The sequence below is a fragment of the Hemitrygon akajei genome, unplaced genomic scaffold (genome assembly GCF_048418815.1).
Source record: "Hemitrygon akajei unplaced genomic scaffold, sHemAka1.3 Scf000035, whole genome shotgun sequence".
In the NCBI taxonomy this organism is placed as follows: domain Eukaryota; kingdom Metazoa; phylum Chordata; class Chondrichthyes; order Myliobatiformes; family Dasyatidae; genus Hemitrygon; species Hemitrygon akajei.
In genome coordinates, this window is record NW_027331921.1 from 3,309,194 (window position 1) to 3,328,432 (window position 19,239).

The window sequence follows — 19,239 nt, forward strand, 5'->3', positions numbered from 1 at the left end:
AATCTTGATGGTTTGAACTAGGAAACGGCAGGGGTACAAGGACCTGGTGGCTGTTATATACAGACCTCCAAACAGCTGCAGTGATGTGGACTACAAATTACAACAGGAAATTGAAAAGGCTTGCCAGAAGGGCAGTGTTATGATAATTGTAGGGGATTTTAGCATGCGAGTGGATTGGGAAAATCAGGTCGGCACTGGATCTCAAGAGACAGAATTTGTAGAATTTCTACGAGATGACGTTTTATAACAGCTTGTTGTTGAGCCCACTTGGGGATCGGCTGTACTGGATTTGGTATTGTGTAATGAACCAGAGATGATTAGAGAGATTGAGGTGAAGGAACCCTTAGGAGGCAGTGATCACAACATGATTGAGTTCACTGTGAAATTTCAGAGAGAGAAGCCGAAATCCGATGTGTCGGTATTTCAGTGGAGTAAAGGGAACTACAGTGGCATGAGAGAGGAACTGGCCAAAGTTGACTGGAAAGGGACACTAGCGGGAAGGACGGTAGAGCAGCAGTGGCTGGTGTTTATGCGAGAAGTGAGGAAGGTGCAAGACAGATATATTCCAAAAAAGAAGAAATTTTCGAATGGAAAAAGGATGCAACCGTGGCTGACAAGAGAAGTCAAAGCCAAAGTAAAAACAAAGGAGAGGGCATACAAGTAAACAAAAACTAGTGCGACGACTGAGGATTGAGAAGTTTTTAAAAGCTTACAAAAGGAAATAGAAAAGGTAAGTAGGGAGAAAAGATGAACTGTGAAATGATGCTCACAAATAATATCAAAGAGCATACTAATATCGTTTCAAGTTATAAAGTATAAAAGACAGGTGCGGGTAGATATAGGGCCGATAGAAAATGATGCTGGAGAAGTTGTAATGGGAGATAATGAAATGGCGGAGGAACTGAACGAGTATTTTGCATCAGTCTTCACTGAGGAAGACATCAGCAATATACCGGACATTCAAGGTTGTCAGTTAAGAGAAATATGCACAGTCAGAATTACGACAGAGAAAGTACTCAGGAAGCTGAATTTTCTAAGTGTAGATAAATCTCCTGGACCAGATGGGATGCACCCTTGCGTTCTGAAGGAAGTAACGGTAGAGATTGCGGGGGCATTAGCAATGATCTTTTAAAAGTCGATAGATTCTGACCTGGCTCCGGAGGAACTGGGACCTGAAGACTGCAAATGTCACTCCGCTATTTAAGAAGGGAGCAAGGAAGCAAAAATGAAATTATAGACCTGTTAGCTTGACATCGGTGTTTGGGAAGTTGTTGGCATCGATTGTCAAGGATGAGGCTATGGACTACCTGGAGGCAAAAGACAAGATAGGCAGAACTCAGCATTATTTCATTAAAGGAAAATCCTGTCTGACAAACGTAGTACAATTTTTTGAGGAAATTACAAGTAGGCTAGACAAGGGAAAGACAGTGGATGTTGCAATTTGGATTTTCAGAAGACCTTTGACAAAATGCCGCACATGAAGCTGCTAAACAAGATAAGAGCCCGTGGGATTATGGGAAAGTTACCTACGTGAATAACGCGTTGGTTGATTTACAGGAAATAGAGAATGGGAATAAAGGGATCCCATTCTGGATGGCGGCCGTTTACCAGTGGTGTTCCACGGGGGTTCGTGCTTGGGCCACTTCTTTTGAAGTTGCTAATCAACGATTTGGATTATGGCTTCGTGGTTGAGTTTGCTGATGATACAGAGATTGGTGTTGGGGAGGCCTGTAGTGTTGATGAAACAGAGTCTGCAGAGAGACTTGGATAGATTGGGGGAATGGGCAAACAAGTGACAAATAAAGTACAATGTTGGAAATTATACGGTCATGCACTTTGGTAGAAAAAAATAAATCTATTACTTAAATGGGGAGAGAATTCAAAGTTCTGAGATGCAACGGGACTTGGGAGTCCTCGTGCAGGATACCCTTAAGGTTAACCTCCAGGTTGAGTCGGTGGTGAAGAAGGCGAATGAAATGTTGGCAATAATTTCTAGAGGAATAGAGTACAGGAGCATGTTGAGGCTCTATAAGGCACTGGTAAGAACTCACCTGGAGTGCTGTTTGCAGTTTTGGTCTCCTTATTTAAGAAAGGATGTGCTGACGTTGGAGACGGTTCAGAGAGACTGCACTAGAATGATTCCGCGAATGAGAGGGTTAACATATGAAGAACGTTTGACCGCTCTTGGACTATACTTCTTGGAGTTTAGAAGAATGAGTGGGGACCTCATGGAAACATTTCGAATGTTGAAAGGATTGGACAGAGCGGATGTGGCAAAGTTGTTTCCCATGTTGGGGGAGTCTAGTACGAGAGGACATGGATTGAGGATTGAAGGGCGCCCGTTCAGAACAGAGATTGGAAGACTTTTTTTTTAGCCAGAGGGTGGTGAATCTGTGGAATATGTTGCCAAGGGCGACAGTGGAGGCCAAGTCATTGGGTGTATTTAAGGCAGAGAATGATAGGTATCTGAGCAGCCAGGGCATCAAAAGTTATGTTGAGAAGGTGGGGGAGTGGGACTAAATGGGAGAATGGTTCAGCTCATGATAGACTCGATGGGCCGAATGGTCTTATGGCCTTATAGTCTTAAGTACCTCCATCTGCAACTTCCAACCTCCGCGTTAAGGATTTGGAAATAGAACTGGATGAACTCAGTGTCAGTCAGGATGCCGAGGTACATATTGGGAGGAATTTAACCTGTACTGTAACTCGAAAACACTCGAAAACACACATCCCTGTTTGCATAACACCCTCCCTCTTTTAAAACACCCTCCACTATTCCGTCAAACTCTCCCTCTCCTGCACTACTCCGCGTCACTGTCACTCCCTCTCCTGTGCACCGCTCCCGTCTCCGGCACCCATTCCTCGCCTACAAGCAACCCCGTCTCCATGACCTAAACCCTCTCCTGAACACTTCGCCGTCTTCATCATCCCCTACATAACCGTACGCCTCTCCCCTTCTCCGTGATACACTCCACCCGCTAAAAGCTCCCATCTACGTATTCCCTCCGCTCTCCTCCCACTCTCTGACACAGGCAATTGTGGGGAGTCCCGTTCCACCGGATATCCATCACCAGGGTCTGAGCCACTTCAAAACTCTCCATGCACAGGCCGGTTGAGCCGTTCCATACCACTAGCATCAGTGTCTTCAATCTCACCACCCTTTCCCTGGCTTCCTCTCTCCTCCCCTTCCTTCCTCTTCCGGCAGCGCACAATCCGCTCACACACACACAACCATCTCCGAGTGACACACACAATTCAAGACTACTGGAAAGCCGAAAGGCTGTGTATTGGTGAGTGGGGAGACCGGAGGAGGGAGAGGGTTTCGTACTTTTACTCATTCTAGTGGAGTGTGATGCGATGGTGCGGGAGGTACTTCACATGTCTGACACCGGGAGTGTCATGGAATAATATTTAGGGAGCTTCGCTGGGTACCTGACCCGGAAAGTGAGTGGTGGGACAGTGTGGAGGGAGCTGCACTCTGATCCCGGGAGTGTGTGATGGATCGTTTCGGAGGGAGCGTTACCCAGCCTATGTTTCCAGGAGTGTGTGATGGGATTGTATGGAGGGATTCTCGCTCTGTCTCTGACTCCTAGTCATGGGTCAGTGGATTTCGGCGTTCAAGCAGACTCCAGTCAGAGACAGGGAGCAACAAAATGGCAACTCACACGTTCAGCTCCCACGGCTGAATCTGAACACCCTTTCTGTGGCCTCCACTCTCCTCCCCTTCCTTCCTCTTTTCACAGCACACCATCCCTTCTCTATGATTCTCAAGTGCGTGAGTGAGCAGTTGGAGGTCCAGGTCCACATAGGTAGCAATGAAATCGGTGTGTATGGGAAGATAGTTCTGCAAAGTGAGGTCAGGGGTTCAGTTATTAAAGAACAACACCACTTCCCGCCCTAGAGAGGCCGTCTCAGCAAAAGGCAGGAATCAAAAGCTTGAGCATGATGCGGCTGGTGTCCTGACCTGCGGATGTTACAAGGCAGGAAGCTTTGAAGAAAGGCAGGTGAGCTCAGGGAATGAATCAACACTTTGAATTGGAACACTGTAGCCATCATTGAGAATTGGGTGTAGCTGGAGCAAGCAGGAAATCACGAGATTTCGGGGAGCCCTATTTTTGAACGTGAGAAAGCGGAAGGAATAACAAGAGGAGGGGTGACATTACAGGGCTGAGAAAATGTGCCTGCAGTGCGCAGTCAGAACAGACAAGAGAACTCGTCTAAGTGAGGCTTTATGGGTGGAATGGAGGAATAGGAAATGTATGACCATGTTCATACCTCTGCATTATAGACCAGACAACAGTCCGCTGGATTAGAAGGAACAAACCTGTAGAGAGATCGCAGACTGTTGCAGGAAATGTAGGATTGTGACAGGAGTTGATTTCAGCTTTCCAGCGATTGACTGAGTCGCATACTGCAAACCGAATAGTGGATAGAGTTTGTCAAAAATTGTCAGAGAAGATTCATTAACCAGTACGTAGAAGTCCCAATGAGAGAGAACAACACTTAATCTCATATCAGGGCATGAGATAAGTCAGGTGTCAGAGGTTTGTGCAGAGACACACTTTGTATCTAGTGATTATGAACGTAGAACATAGAACAATGCAACAAAGTACAGACGGTCTCCATTACCCGTCCCCCGTCCCGTCTCCTCAAAAACAAATCCCCGTGCCGAATTCCCACCCATATCCTTCCTCGTATGCTTCACACCTCTCCTGCACTCGACCCTTTTCCGTCACCCCAGACCTCCACTGTGTCCCTCCATGTGTTTAGAAGGAACTGTGACGAGGGAGTGGGAGAGTTCATGTCTGTTGTCACACCTCCCTCTTTCCCCCCGAATATCGATTTCCCGGTTTTGAATCTCTCCAATGCTCTGTGTGGTTAGGCTGATCGTGCGGTTCCACCCCAACTTCCTCCAGTGGCTGTAATCTCACCACCACTTCCCAGCAAAGCGTTCTCCGCCTATTCCGGCCTCTGTTCTCCACACCCCATCCGTGGAGCGGGGGGAAGAGGGCGGAGTTCACAAAGCAATTGAACCCACTAGCGTGTTATGAGACGGCGTGGATGGAGCTCCCCCCTGTGGCTGAACATTGCGTGATGCGTCTGTGGGAAAGAGCTTCACTCAGTGTCTAACTCCAGATGTGTGTGATGGCACAGTCTGTAGTAAGCTTTAGTTCTTTTCTGACCTCGGGATTGTGTTCGGGACGGGAAAGAAGGAGGTTTCTTTCCCGTCCCGAAAGAAGGTGTCTGTACCCGGAATCCTGTCACAAGACAACGCGGAGAGAGCTTCACCAGGGAATTGTGTGATGGGATGGTATGGAGTGTGCATCCCTCTATGTCTGAGTCAGAGGGACAGGTGATTTCGGTATCTCCAAGCAAAGAGAACGAACCGGGGAAATGTCTCTCACATGGGTCGGCGAGTGGTTATTTAAAAAAAAAAACAGTGATTCACGGGAAGTATCGGCGATTAAACAGCAACTGCTCAGAGTCCGGGATTCATTCGCAAGGGCAAAATAAAAAATATGGCCGGTGCAAACGGAGAGGCCATACTGGAGTGGGCAGTGTCATCGTGGGGATTTCTGGCTTTCGCTCTTTCAGGTTTCAAGGAGGAGAGTCCAGGGCGAGAGAAGGCACAAATTTGTTTCTAGCTTACTTTCCGTTTATTTATTGTTTCCTTCCTTATAATCGGACAGTTGAATCAGTAGGCAATGTCTGGCCGGAGAGTTGAAAGCTCCTCTTGTAGGACGTGGGACGTCAAGGAGGCCTCCGGTGTCTCGGATAACTTCTACTGTGAGCAGCGCATAGGGATGCCGCTTCCAACACTCGGGGTTACGGAGTTGGAGCTGGAACTGAATGAACTCAGTGTCAGTCGGGAAGGTGAGGGGGTGATAAGAAGGGCATATTGGGAAGTAATTAGACCCCCCGCGTAGGACAGAAGAAACAGGGTGATAGTCAGCAGGCTGAAATGGGTTAGACAGCCAGGGCAGAATATTCTTGTGGCCAAACTACTCGGAAATTGGGAGAGGCTATTTTCTGGAAAAGGTGTTGCGGTAATTTGAACCTCAGGCGCGAATAAAACCTCTCTGCCCAAGGGAAAGGCCCATAACGTCAGTAGTGGGAAGTGTTGAAGGAGAGGGGGACTTCGGTGTGCACGGATGGGGTATACACGCTGTGAATGCTGAGGAGAGCCGAGGAAACGAGCGAGAGGGCAGATTGGAATTGAGACTGATTTTGACGTTTCCGAGCTCACGAGTTGACTTCCGGTCGTCCCGTTACAGGAAGAGTGTGGGGGTCTTCGGAGAGAATGCAGAAGAACTTCACCGCTGCCTGGAATAGACAGTATAATCTATAAACAGATAGACCAGCCCTGGGGCAGGGGAGTCAATGTTGGCCCTGACACAGGTCTGTATCTTTGCGACAGACACAAGTAGACCAGACAACCAGTGTATTTCTCTAGATCTGCGGAGTCTGAGGTGGGAGGAGATACAGGTCTACATCATTATGAGAGATACAGGGAGACCAGACAGACGGTGTATTAGTCTAGAGCGGCGGTTACTTGGGTGAGGGGGTGAAGATACAGGTCTACATCATTATGAGAGATACAGGGTGTATTTCCCTGGAACGGTAACAGGCAGGTACATGTAAAGGGATTGGAGGAAGATGGATATTGCGTAGTTAGAATTTCTTTCACTGGTATAGCACAAAATTGTGGGCCGGAAGGTCTGTTCTGTTCTATCATTTATGTTCTCTGCTCTTCAGGTGCGGAAAAGACTGATTTGAACTCATGGGTGGGAAGGGCAGGGACGGGGCAAATCAGGGAATATGGCGATCGTTTGACAAATACAAGAAACGATTTTCCCACAGACGACATGGGCAGTGAACGACCCAAAAGGAGAGGCAGATCAGACCCGAGCATTTGTCTAATCTGCGTTTTAACAGCGACCCTCATTATCACGGGTATCTGCTGGAGGATTCATGGTGAGTTTAACAGCGGTCGGAACGATCAAACAGCAGAGACTGTAACAGCGACACATTCCCAACATTGCCCCGAAACTCACTTTACCGTGATACATTCAAGAGTGTCATGTAAGTGAAGTATGTGCAGTGAAAATTGCGACTGAGAAGGTGCTCAATAAGCAGAGCGTGGATAAATCTCGTGGACCTGATGGAATGCACCCTCAGGTTCTGAAGGAAGTAGCTGGAGAGATTGTGGAGTCATTGAATGGATTCTGGCATTGTACCGAATGACTGAAATTTGCAGATGTAACTCTGCCTTTTCCGAAAAGAGGGAGGCAGCAGAAAGGGAACTATAGAACTGTCACCCTGTCATTAGACTTTGGGAAGTTCTCGGAATCGATTGTCAATATGTTGTTACGGAGTACCTGGCGGCATATGACAGGATAGAACAAATGAATGATGGTTTCCTGAAAGGACAGTTCGGCCTGTCAAACCTACTGCAATTTTATTGAGGAATTTACAAGCAGGATAGACAAAGAAGTTGCAGTGAAAGTGGTGTGGTGATTTTCTGAAAGGCTTTGACAAGGTGCCGCACATGAGATTGCTTAGAAAGATGGAATTACAGGGGGAAAGCAGCATGGGTAGATCATTCACTGATTTGCAGAAAACAGAGAGTGGGAAGACAGGGATCCTGTTCTGTCAGGCTACCGGTTACCAGTGGAGTTCCACAGGGGTTGGTGCTTGGACAGCTGATTATTACGATGTTTGTCAATGATTTGGACTATAGTATTAATAGATTTGTGGCTAAATTTGCCGATGATACAAAAGTAGATGTAGGAACGTGTAGCGTTGAGGAACCAGAGAGACTGCAGAGAGTCTTAGGTAGTTTAGGGGAACGGGCAAAGAAGTGGCAAATGAAATACAATGTTGGAAGGTGTATGATCATGAACTTTGGTGGAAGAAATAAACGGGCAGACTATTAATTAGATGGGAAGAAAATTCAAAATGCAGAGATGGAAAGGGACTTAGGAGTCCTTGTTCAGGTTACCCTACAGGTTAAACTTCAGGCTGATGCAATGTAGACATTCATTTCTAGAGGTATAGAATATGAGCAGGGATGTAATGCTGAGGCTCTATAAGGCTCTCGTGAGACCACAATTGGAGTATTGTGTGCAGTTATCTGTTCCTTATGTTAGAAAAGATATACCGACCTTGGAGTGGGCTCAGAGAAGATTCACTACAATAGTTCCAGGAATGAAAGGATTACCGTATGAGGAACGTCTGACGGCTCTCGGGCTGTTTTAGCTTGAGTTCAGGAGAATGAGGGGGGAATCTCCTGGAAACTTTCCGAATGTTAAAGGACCTGAACAGATTAGATATGGAAAAGTTATTTCCCATGGTAGCGGAGTCCAGGACAAGAGGGCACCACTACAAGATTGAAGAAGTGAGATGCGGAGAAATTACTTTAGTCAGAGGGTGGACAGTCTGAGGAATTTGTTGCCGTGAGCGGATGTGGAGGCAAGTCATTGGGTGTATATAAGGCGGAGACAGGTAGGTTCTTAATTAGCTATCGCTTCGAAGAGTAAAATGCACTCGTGAGACCACACTGAGAGTATTGTGTGCAGTTTTCCGCTCAATATTTATACTGACGTCAGAGAGGGTTCAGAGAAGATTCACAAGAATGATTCCCGGAATGAGAAGATTGTCGTATGAGGAACATCTGGCAGCTCTTGGGCTGTATTCCCTGGGGTTCAGGAGAATTGGGGGGGGGTGAATCTCACAGAAACTTTCAGAATGTTGAAAGGCCTAAAGAAACTAGATGTGGAAATATTCTTTCTCGTGATAAGGGATTCTTGCACAAGAGGGCACGTCTTCAGGATTGAAGGACGTCCGTTTAGAACTGAGATGCGGAGAAATTACTTTAGTCAGAGGGTGGACAGTCTGAGGAATTTGTTGCCATGAGCGGATGAGGAGGCAAGTCATTGAGACAAGTAGGTTCTTAACTAGCTACGGCTTCGAAGGGTAAGGGTTAAATTAAATTCAGGCGAGTGTGGATGACTGGAAGAATTGGATCAGCTCATGGAGTAGACTCGATGGCCCGAATGGTCCACCAATGTTCCAATGTTTTATGTTCTGATGGTCATACAAACACACCCATCACTGTTACTAACGGGCTCCCAGTGTGACCACGACATACCCCTCACAGTGACCCCCAACACAACCCCCACCGTCATACTCCTCAGCATGATACCAACAAAACCCTCATCTGATATCGATACTCATGCTACCGTAGTGACGATTCACTGTTACACCTTCACAATCCCCGCCGTAACAACGACATGCCCCCCACTGTGACCCGGACACATCCCTCACTTTGACACAAGCACGTCCATCACTTTGAAACCGACACTATCTTGACACGAACACACACCTCACTGCAACATCGTCATAGCACTCGCCGTTTTTAACGGTATATCCGTCTCCGTGACAACAGCACGCCCCTCACAATGTCACCCACTCACCCCTCAAGGTGAAAACTGCACACTCCTCACTGTGACACGAGCCCACACACCGTGACAGCGATACCTCCTTCGCCGACGTAGACTCAACCCTCACCGTGACAGGGACACGACCCTCACCGTGAAACCGACACGACACTCACCGTGACACTGACACAACACTGACCGTGAAACCGACAAGACACTCACCGTGACACTGACACAACACTCATCGTGACACTAACACTCCGTTCTCCGAGACACCGACTGGCCCCTCATCTGACACCGACAATCCCGTCACTGTGATACTAAAACGCCGCACACCATCTCTTTCAGTGTTACAGATTCGTCATTTTCTGAACATCTCTGACAGAAACTATCGGAGACTTTGGGAACAACATCAAGAGATGAACAGGACCCAGCGCCAATATCGTCAACAAGTCCATGAGCTGAACTCAACCCTTGAATCAAGGATATCCGAGAATACCCGCCTGGATCTCTCCCACAGAGCATGTCTCCAAAATATTTCAGACCTGAAAAACAAACTTTCAATTATAGAAAACAGCATCTCCATCCTCACCTCCAATCTCTCAGAGCTGAATCGAACGCACACTGATCTCCGTCGTCAATGCAATCAGCTCGAAATAATGTACAGATCTATCACCGAAACCAAAGCTCAGATTACGCAATATCTCACCAGGAGGAGAGGTGAGGCAAAATCCCCCGATTCTACTGCTGCTCATCACAGGGGGTGGGTGAGTGAGGGGGAGGGAGGAGGTGGAGAGCTTCATTCCATCTCTTTTACCAGGAGAGTGTGATGGGATGGTTTTGAGGTGGCTGTGTCGGAACACGGGAGTGTGTGGTCGGGCTGTGCGGAGGCATCGTCAGCTGGTGTCTGACCCGGCTAGTGTCTGACGAGACGGTGTGGAGGGAGTCCCAATTTGTCCGATCCCCGTTGGTGCACTGGGAGTTATGGAGGGAGATTCACTGTTTTTTGTTCCTGATTTGCAGAGCAAACATGTCCTCAGGACTGGATCGAAAATGAAGATCGGTGTTATTTCGTATCCACTTTGGAGAAATCTTATAATGGCTCAAGGGAACATTGTTTAAACTTCGATGCAAGGCTCCTGGAAATAAATTCAAACGAGGAAATGGTATGTGCCACACGGTGAGCTGAGATATGAACAACAATTACATGCTCCCGGGTTCAGAAACAGAGTTAAGCCCCCTACACACCGTCTCACGACACACACAGACGGTCAGACACTGAGTGTAGTTTCTTCCGCACCGTTCCATCAAAAACTCCTGCACACAGAGTGAATCTCCCTCCACACCGTCCCATCACACACTCCCGGGGTCAGACACAGAGTGAATCTCCCTCCACACCGTCCCATCACACATTCCCAGGGTCAGACACAGAGTGAATCTCCCTCCACACCGTTCCTTCAGACACAGTCCGAGGTCAGACACAGAATGAATCTCCCTCCACACCGTCCCATCACACACTCCCGGGGTCAGACACAGAATGCATCTCCCTCCACACCTTCCCATCGCACATTCCCGGAGTAAAAAACAGAGAGAAGCTCCCTCGACACTGTCCTATCACACACTCCCAGTGTCAGACACAGAGTGAATCTCCCTCCACACCGTCCAATCACACACTCCCGTCGTCAGAGACAGAGTGAATCTCCCTCCACACCGTCCCATCACACACTCCCGTGGTTAGACACAGAGTGAAGGTCTCTCCACACCGTCCCATCACACATTCCTGGGATGAGACACTGGGTGATTACATCTCTGACCCATCATTTCACTTTTACCCGTGGTCGGGCATGGAAAAAGTCTGAAGAACAGCATGAGTTTGTCTGGGGTTCGGGGGGGGGGGGGGGTGGAAGGGGCGGTTTCGATACTGCCTCCGGCTCGGCCAATCTAATAAATCTCGATTCTGTGGATGCTGCGTGATGTGTTGCCCGGTTACAAATTAATCCCACAAAATAAAGAACGGTACACCATTTGCATTTAAACGATCGAGCTTTACGTTCTTAATTTGACTATAGGGTTAGTACAGAAAGCAAAGAGAAAAAGGGCCCATTTTAACGAAACTGTCTAATACGCTCCTTGGAGCTCACTGTTTTCCCTTCCGTCCGTTCTCCATCGATTTCTCCCGGGCGTGGTCGACTCCCGACCCCATTCCAAGTCCTCTCAGGCCTGCAGTCTACGATATCCCCGTTCTGGCATCTTCTCTCTCCATCTTCTGCTGAACAAAACCCCGCGAGTCCCTCGCTCTCGGGCTCATAGGAAATAAAACCCCTCCCGCCACCCTTTACAAAGCCCCCGTCATATCTCGTCATAACACAAACACACTGATGCTACAGAGAAACCATGACATTAGCAGTGAAACATTTCCCAGGGCGTGGCATGCACATTAATCGAAGAAATTTAATTTCACAGGATTTGGTTTTTATCTCCATCGGCGACGAATACGGAATTTACTGGATTGGAAAATGCGGAGACGGTTGAGGTTTGGACTGTTAAAGGTTGGTGGTGTGAGAGTGAACAGAGACCTTGGGGAGAGTGTCGGTCAGTGGGATTAGTTTGAGTACTGCTACAGATCTTTGGGGAATGAGTGAGTCAGCGGGATAAATTTAGAGACTGAAACAGGATAGTGGTCAGGATAGTGGGACAGTGGGCTTGATTTGGGAAATGAATTCGAAATTGTAGGGGAGATCGGTGTAGTGGGATTCGTACGGCCATGGATCCGGGGCTGTGGGGAGAGCGCGGGATCATAGGGTTAGTATAGATGCTGACAAGGGACTGTGGCATGAACGGAGATTAAGGGGATTAGTTTGGCGACGGTCTCCGGGTGTCTGCTGGATCGGTTTTGTCTCTGTTGAAATTGTCTAACCCTCTTTGACAGGAATGTCGACTCTTATCTTCTGTACAAGTTGCCCTATAGACCGTCCAGCTGCAGTAATTGCGACTCGGACTGGGCTTATAATTGCGAAAGGAAACATAGATTCATCTGCGAGAAGTCGGCACATTTATACCCGGATATTCCTGAAGAAATCTAAGGTCTCTGTCAACAGTCTGTCGGGTCGACTGCAATCAAGTGTCTACTCCCCACTTCTCCCCATTGAATCTACCCCGCTCTCAAACCGCCATCCTTTCATCCCCTCCCACCCTCTCTTCCTCTGCTTCCTACTCCAGTCTTCTCCTCTACTCGCATACCCATTCTCACTCACTACGCTCCTTGTCCCTATCTAGACCACTCTTCTCCCCTACCGACCCAGAACTCTCCCGCTCCCCCCATTTACTAGCCTTTTATATTCCTCTTCTCTTTCTCGCCTTCTCACAAACTCATTCCGCTTCTCCCCCTTTCTCTCCCCCTCGGATCTCATTCTCTGCCTTTCCGCTCTCGGTTCTCTCCACACACTCTCACCTCAATTCTGTGCACTCTGGCTCTCAATTCCCCAACCCAGGGGAAAAAGACTGTGCACATTCACCCTATCTGTGCCTCTCCTGTCTTCATACCCACGCTCCAAGGAACAAAGCCTCATCCTTCTTGCCTGCTATCCATAACTCAGAAACTCGAGTCCCGGCAACATCCTGGTTAATCTCCCTCTGCACTCTTCCCAGCTCAGTGGCATCTTTCCTACAAGAGGGCGACCAGAACAGAACACCGTTCTCCAAGCGCGGCCTCACCGACGTCTTGTACAACTCCAACATGACCTCAGCACGCTGGAAAGTTATAAAATCAACGTAAATTGTGTGAGGATATCTGAAGGATTATCCAAAGTGGACTGTTCCTTTAAAAAGAGAGAGAAAACGGGGAGAGTGTGTGCAAGTTCAGTGACAGAGCGAGAGAGAGAGAGAGAGAGAGAGAGAGAGAAGAGAGAGAGAGAGAGAGAGAGAGAGAGAGAGAGAGAGGAGAGAGAGAGAGAGAGAGAGAGAGAGAGAGGAGAGAGAGAGAGAGAGAGAGGAGAGAGAGAGAGAGAGAGAGAGAGAGAGAGATGAGGAGAGAGAGAGAGAGAGAGAGAGGAGAGAGAGAGAGAGAGAGAGAGAGAGAGAGAGCAACAGAAGCCAATGAGTTGCCATTTAAACGGCGGACAGCTGGTGTTCTGCCCTTGTGGCATATATACAAGATCAAGTGGCTTTGTAACCAGACAGGAAAACATTGACACTGGTTGAGCTTTGTGTGCCCACGACGAAGTTGTTTTTTTATTTTACTCACAGCGTGGACAAAGGGGTGACCGGTGGTAAGCTATCGGTGAGTCTAACCCTTGCCTGCGTTGATTGCTTACCGTGGAAAACCGGCTTTCTTCGTTGTGTGTTCACAGTCGGTGACTCTAATAAGTTTCGGGAGCAGGCCGACGACGTGGAGAATTCGACGGCATCCGCTCTGGGAAGAAAAAAAAAACATCTCCCTCTCTCACTCTCTCTTTTCAACTCTACTCATCTCACATTCCAGAACTGAACTGACGTCAAACCTGTACTATCGTAAGACTGCATCGTTTCATCTCCTAAGCTGGAAGAAGTTTGGGGGGTACTTTATTTACTCACTTGTAATTACCTGTACTCTGCTAACCTGTTTGCCTTAGCTTGTTTTATATTACTTGATCACCTAGTTACTAACAACATAGGGTGTACAACGTAAGACTCAGACTTCAGGTGTTTCCATTTCTGCTGTTCCTTCTTTAACACATTACGGGGTACGGAACAAAATTGGGGCCTACTCAGGGATATGAACAAATTGGTGGGAGCTATTCAGAAAATTGGGGAGGGCGGCTTGATGATCGAGAGATTATCTTCCTTTGATTGGCTTTGACCCTGCGGCTTTAAAGAAAGCTAAATAAGCTGAGTTGTGGGAAGTTGTTATTGCATTGAAACTTAGCGAGGCTAAGGAGGGTATGACGAAGGTAAAACCCTGAAGGGTAATATTCCTACAAAGCACATTAGTGGGGAGGAGTTAAAAAAGTTTCCTCTCGGTAAAGAGGAGATCCGGTTACGACTGGAACAAATGAAGTTAGAGAGACTTAAATTAGAGAGAAAAGAGGCAGAAAAACAAAGAGTGATCGAGAGAGAGAAAGGGCAGCGACAAGATCAAGTGCCAGGTAATGGTAATGAACTAGTGGTACCGTTTAATATCATACAAGAAATTAGGTTTGTACCACCATTTGTGAAGCTAAAGTCGATAGGTATTTCACGCACTTCGAAAAGTTGGCCCAGACTCGGCAATGGCTCAGCAGGCGTATTCTGCCCTGACCCTTGTACAGTCAAAGGATTACGCCACAGTGAAAGATGCTGTGCTTAAAGTTCATGAGTTGGTTCCGGAGGCGTATAGACGAACGTTCAGTGATTCGAGGAAGTCTTGGAACCAAACTAGAGTGGAGTTTGCCCATGAAAAAAGGGTGTACTTTGATCGTTGGTGTTCCTCAAAAAGGGCGAATGAGGACATTAGCAATTTAATAGAGTTGAAGCTGATTGAAGAATTTGAAAACTGTGTCCCTGACAACATCAAGACGTATTTAAATGAAAAAAGAGGCTGCGACTCTGTCCGGATCTTCTACGGTAGCAGATGAGTATGCTTTAACCCACAAGGGTTTTTTTTTCCTCGATCGAAAACTACGATAGGAATAGCAGGGATAACAAAGATACCCTACGAGTTAAACCACAGAGTAAGTCGGGAACTAGTGACAAGAGTAAGGAAGAAGGAATGCAGTCAAAAGGGAAGTTTTCCAGTTTTACCTGTCATTTATAGTAAGAAGCCTGGTCATGTGGCGGAGAATAGCTTTGCTATGAAAAGGGAAAAAAGGAAAGGAAAAGGAGACAATCCCAACTGGTCCCATTCCCATTCTGATATCTTCCAGTGGCCACACATTTTAATTCTACATCGCATTCCCATTCTGATATGTCTATCCATGGCCTCCTCTACTGTCAAAATGAAGCCACGCTCAGGATGGAAGAACAATGACATATACCGGCTGGGTAGCCTCCAACCTGGTGGCATGAACATTGACTTCTCTAACTTCCGTTAATGCTCCTCCTCCCCTTCTTACCCCATCCCTGACACATTTAGTTTCTTTCTTCACTCCCCGTTGTTTTCTTTCTCTCTCTGCCCATCACTCTACCTGTTCTCCATCTCCCTCCGGTGTTCCCCTCCCCCTTCCTTTCTCCCTAGGCCTCCCGTCCCATGATCCTTTCCCTTCTCTAGCTCTGTATCCCTTTTCCCAATCACCTTTCTGGCTGTCAACTTCACCCCACTCCTCCGGTCTTCTCCTATCATTTCCCAGTTCCCCCTCCCCCTCCTACTTTCAAATCTCTTATTATATTTCCTTTCAGTTAGTCCTGACGAAGGGTCTCGGCCCGAAATGTCGACAGTGCTTCTCCCTATAGATGCTGCCTGGCCTGCTGCGTTCCACCAGCATTTTGTGCGTGTTGGTTTTGTTTGGTCGTTTGAGACGCCACGGAGAAAGAAAGGGTCTGACCGAGTGCAAGCGGGATTTGAGCGGTTTATCTCAGAGGGGTTTGTGTCTGTAAAAGAGGGCTCAACCCCGGTTCCAGTGAGAATCTGGAGAGATACTAGTGCTTTTCAGTCACTGATATTGGGTAGTGTTTTGGACTTCGGTGATGAGACAAAACCCGATGAAGACAATAGTATTACGGGATTTGGAAATTGGTATCAGGACCTGTTAAGATAGGGGTACGATCTGAGTTGACAATAGACAATGTTGATGTCTTGCTGGGTAATGACCTTGCAGGTGGGGATGTTTATTCAGCAGTGCAGCTAACAAGCAAGCCTGTGGCTGACGACCCACACATAGATACCGATGTGTACTCCACATGCGCAGTAGCTGAAAAGGCTGCTGATGCAGATAGTTCGGGGAAGCGGCATTCGAAGAGCACCTGACTGGGTTACTATAGAGACGACTCAAGCTAAAAGTCGTAAGAACAGACTATATGGGTTGTTTGGAAATTTTTAAATTTTCAAAATATAAACATGGTCTACGTAATATTAGTTATGGTACTCAGTTTGGTAAACATAAGTGATAGTCTGGCACCTATCCAGGTTGAAATTTATTCGGCAGTACAGCTAACAAGCAAGCTTGTGGCTGATGATACACGCAGATATAGTGATGTTTACACCACGTGCGCAGTAGCGCGAAGCACGTCTAAAAAGCCTTCTGATATAGTTAGCAAAGACAAGGGTTCAAATTACGAGGATTTGTCAGAGACTTTTCTACCCTCCGTGTTATATCAGGACTTGGGTAGCATGGAGGATGAGAAAAGTTTGTCCATGTCCAGAAATGATTTTTTTAGCGTGATTCTGAAACCGAGATTCTGAAATTGCTACGTTAAAGGAGACATATCTCACAGAAGAGGAGGTTCCGAGGAAGTCGGTAGGATATTATACTAAGGATGGGATGCTACCGAGGAAGTTGATACCACTGCTGTGCCTGCAAGTGAGGAATGAACATTGAACATCAAGTTGTGGTCCCGAAAGTTTACAGGGCTGAGATTTTAAACATGGCTCATAGTATGCCTCTGGCTGGACACTTTGAAGTGAGAAACATAGTGAACAAGATTATGAAGGAATTCTACTGGCCTAATTTAAGAAATAATGTTGTGAATTTTTGTAGGACTTGCCATATCGGTCAGGTGTGGGGAAACCTCATCAGTTATTCAAGAAGCACCACTTAATCTGATATCTACTTTTGGTGAACCTTTTTCTTGGGTCATAGTGGATTGTGTTGTCCAGCTGGCTATGACTATTTATTAGCCATCATGTGTACTATGTCTAGGTTCCATGACGCGGTGCTTCTCAGGAACATCAAGGCCAAGACTATGGTAAAAACACTTATCATTTTTTCCGCACTGGTAGGTTTACATACAGAAATCAAATCTGAAATCAAAACTTTACTTCGAAAACATTCGAGGGGATCGGTAAAGAGTTGAGAGCTAAGCACATTGTGTCACCTTTGATCCTACTCAGACAGCAACGGTCAGATCAGAATGTGAGTAGGAGCGTGCTTAGTTATGCTTTGGAATTCAGAGACAGGCTTAACGAGGCCTGCAACCTTGCAAAGCAGAATTTACAGCACTCTCCGATAAACATGAAACAAGGGTATAACAGAAGAGCGAGGGAGCAGATGTATCATGTTGGAGAAAGGGTCTTAAAGCTGTTTCCTCTCCTTACCAACACACTTCATGCGAGATTTAGTGGCCCATATGAAATAATTAAGAACATTGATTCTTTAAATTATGTTATAAAAACTCCTGATTGATGGAGAAAGTCTGCACAGCTTGTCCACGTAGATATGATAATGACCCCAATCCTGCACCTGTGTGTACTGTAATGACAACGGAGGAGATGATGGAGTCTGGTACTGGAATACCAGGGCACCCTGTAGTTTCCACAAGACGCAGAAATTCTGATGTTTTGAAAAAAATCTTGGTGGGAAGATTCAACATTTGCAGTTAAAGCAACAAAAACAATTGAAGAGTTTAATTAACAAATATAATGATTTATTCCTGACATTCTAAGACCGTGTACTGCTACGGTGCATGATGTAATTGTACAGGCATGGTTTATTGATCCCGAGTCAGACGAAATGAGACAGACAGTAAATTATGTTGATCCCATTAAGCAGCACCCTTACAGAATGAACCAAGACAGAAATAAAATTGTTGAAAAGCAAATTAAATACATACTAACAGCCGGCATAATTAGTCCATCCACTTCAGACTGGGCGTCATTGTGTGTGATTGTCCCTATGTCGGGTGTGGGTATGAGATTATGTACTGATTACTGGAAAGTTAATGCAGCAACTAAGGCAGATGCTTATCCCATCCCAAGAGTGGATGACTGTATTGACAGAGTGGGGAAGGCTAAATACCTTACAAAGATTGACCTGGTGAAAGGTCACTGGTGTTCTCCCTTAACAGAAAGGTCTAAATAAATATCTGCGCTGGATTGTATGAGTACAATGTTTTACCCTTTTGGATGAAAAATGCTTCAGGGACGTTCCAAAGGATGATGAATTCAGTGAATCAGGGTTTAGAAAATACAAGGGCTTATATTGAGGACTTGGTTGTATGGAATGACATCTGAGAAGAGCATGTCTCAGCATTAGAGAAACTGTTTGAAAGACTGTCCAAGCCAAATCTCACAGAAATCCTTGCTGAAAGTGAATTTGGCCATGTCACTGTCACGTATCTTGGCTATGTAGTAGGCCGGGACCAACCAGCAGCTGTGCAGGGTAGGTTTCAGACTATTGCTGAGGTTCCCGTTCCTTCGGGCAAGAAAGCGTTGCAGAGGTTTTTGGGAATGGTGCGGTATTACCGAAAGATTTGCAAGAACTTCGCAGACATCGCTCTCCCTCTAACAAAACTCCTAGGGAAGAGTGAAAGATTTGTGTGGACTGAACTTTGCCAAGAGGCATTTGACCGCCTGAAAACCATTTCAATAAACCATTTTTAACCGCGATTGAAAAGGACGATGATGAAATTGAACATCCGGTGGCTTATTTCTCAAAGAAATATAATGTGCATCAGGAACACTACTCCACTTTTGAAAAAGAGTTGCTCGCACTCGTTTTGACATCGCAACATTTCGATGTCTAAACATGTCCTGCTCAGAAACCACTTGTGGTTTACACGGACCATAATCCATTAGTGTTACTGAGTAAAATGAAGGATGGGAATAGGAGGTTACTTAAATGGAGTCTGATCTTGCAAGAGTATGACATGGAAATAAAAGACTTGAAGGGTACTGACAATGTCATAGCAG